This window comes from Taudactylus pleione, unplaced genomic scaffold (genome assembly GCF_031769625.1).
Source record: "Taudactylus pleione unplaced genomic scaffold, aTauple2 ptg000434l, whole genome shotgun sequence".
Taxonomy (NCBI): Eukaryota; Metazoa; Chordata; class Amphibia; order Anura; family Myobatrachidae; genus Taudactylus; species Taudactylus pleione.
The window spans coordinates 855,001-857,500 of NW_028284836.1; positions in this window are offsets into that span (position 1 = coordinate 855,001).

Consider the following 2,500-nt stretch of genomic DNA (forward strand, 5'->3'; position numbering starts at 1 on the left):
ATCTATCTATCTATCTATCTAATATCTATCTCTCAATCTCATATCTATCTATCTATCTCATCTAATATCTATCTCATATCTATCTCATCTAATATCTATCTATCTATCTATCTATCTATCTATCTCATATCTGTCTCAATCCATCTATCTCATATCTATATATCTATCTCATATCTATCTATCTATCTATCTATCTATCTATCTATCTCATATCTATTTAATATATATCTGTCTATCTCATATCTATCTTTCTCATATCTATCTATCTATCTATCTCATATCTATCTATCTATCTATTATATGTGTGTCTCAAATATCTTGTGTGTGTGCGTGTGTTTATCTATCTCATAACTCTTTATATCGAATATATCTGTTTATCACATACCTATATCATATATATCTGTTTATCTAGCAAGCTATCTGTTAACCTATCCATTCTGCTCTGCCACACTCTCAGCGTCTGCCTTCATCTATTTAATATTACAATAGATAGACACAGATACTATATACATTCATATATATATATATATATATATATGATAGATAATATATATTATATATATTGTAGAGAGAGATTATATATATTGTAGAGAGGCAGAGAGAGTATATATATATTTTGTAGACAGAGATTATATATATTGTAGAGAGACCGAGATGTTATATATATTTTAGAGAGATAGATTATATATATACAGTCAGGTGCATAAATATTGGGACATTGACAGAATTTTCATATTTTGGCCTCTATTCACCACCACAATGGCTTTGAAGTGAAACAAACAAGATGTGCTTTAACTGCAGACTTTCAGATTTAATTTGAGGGTAATTACATCCAAATCAGGTGAACGGTGTAGGAATTACAACGGTTTCTATATGTGCCTCCCACTTTTTAAGGGGCCAAAAGTAATGGGACAAACTAAACAATCCTAAATCTAACTTTCACTTTTTAATACTTTGTTGCAAATCCTTTGCAGGCAATTACAGCCTGAAGTTTGGAATGCATAGACATCACCAGACGCTGGGTTTCATCCCTGGGGATGCTCTTCCAGGCCTCTACTGCAAATGTCTTCAGTTCCTGCTTGTTCTTGGGGCATTTTCCCTTCAGTTTTGTCTTCATCAAGTGAAATGCATGCTCACTCGGATTCAGGTCAGGGGATTGACTTGGCCATTGCATACCATTCCACTTTTTAGCCTTAAAAAAACTCTTTGGTTGCTTTTGCAGTATGCTTCGGGTCATTGTCCATCTGCACTGTGAAGCGCCATCCAATGAGTTCTGAAGCATTTGACTGAATATGAGCATATAATATTGCCCGAAACACTTCAGAATTCATTCTGCTGCTTTTGTCACCAGTCACATCATCAATAAATACAAGGGAACCAGTTCCATTGGCAGCCATACATGTCCATGCCATGACACTACCACCACCATGCTTCACTGATGAGGTGGTATGTTTTGGATCATGAGCAGTTCCTTTCCTTCTCCATACTCTTCTCTTCCCATCACTCTGGTACAAGTTGATATTTGTCTCATCTGTCCACAGGATGTTGTTCCAGAAATGTAAAGGCTTTTTTAGATGTTGTTTGGCAAACTCTAATCTGGTCTTCCTGTTTTTGTGGATCACCAATGGTTTACATCTTGTGGTGAACCCTCTATATTCACTCTTGTGAAGTCTTCTCTTTATTGTTGACTTTGACACATATACACCTACCTCCTGGAGAGTGTTCTTGATTTGGCCAACTGTTGTGAAGGGGTTTTTCTTCACCGGAGAAATAATTCTTCTGTCATCCACCACATTTGTTTTCCGTGGTCTTCCAGGTCTTTTGGTGTTGCTGAGCTCTACGGTGCATTCTTTCTTTTTAAGAATGTTCCAAACAGTTGATTTGGCCACACCTAATGTTTTTGCTATCTCTCTGATGGGTTTGTTTTGATTTTTCAGCCTAATGATGGCTTGCTTCACTGATAGTAACAGCTCTTTGGACCTCATATTGAGAGTCTACAGCAACTGATTCCAAATGCAAATGTCACACCTAGAATCAACTCCAGACCTTTTACCTGCTTAATTGATAATGAAATAACGAGGGAATAGCCCACACCTGTCCATGAAATAGCTTTTGTGTTGATAGTCTCATTACTTTTGGCCTCTTAAAAAGTGGGAGGCACATATAGAAACCGTTGTAATTCCTACACCGTTCACCTGATTTGGATGTAATTACCCTCAAATTAAATCTGAAAGTCTACAGTTAAAGCACATCTTGCTTGTTTCATTTCAAAGCCATTGTGGTGGTGAATAGAGGCCAAAATATGAAAATTCTGTCAATGTCCCAATATTTATGCACCTGACTGTATATTGCAGAGAGAGAGAGATTATATGTATATTTTAGAGAGAGAGATTATATATATTGTAGAGAGACAGATTAAATATATTGTAGAGAGAGACAGATTATATATATTGTAGAGAGACAGAGAGAGATTATATATATTGTAGAGAGAGAGATTATA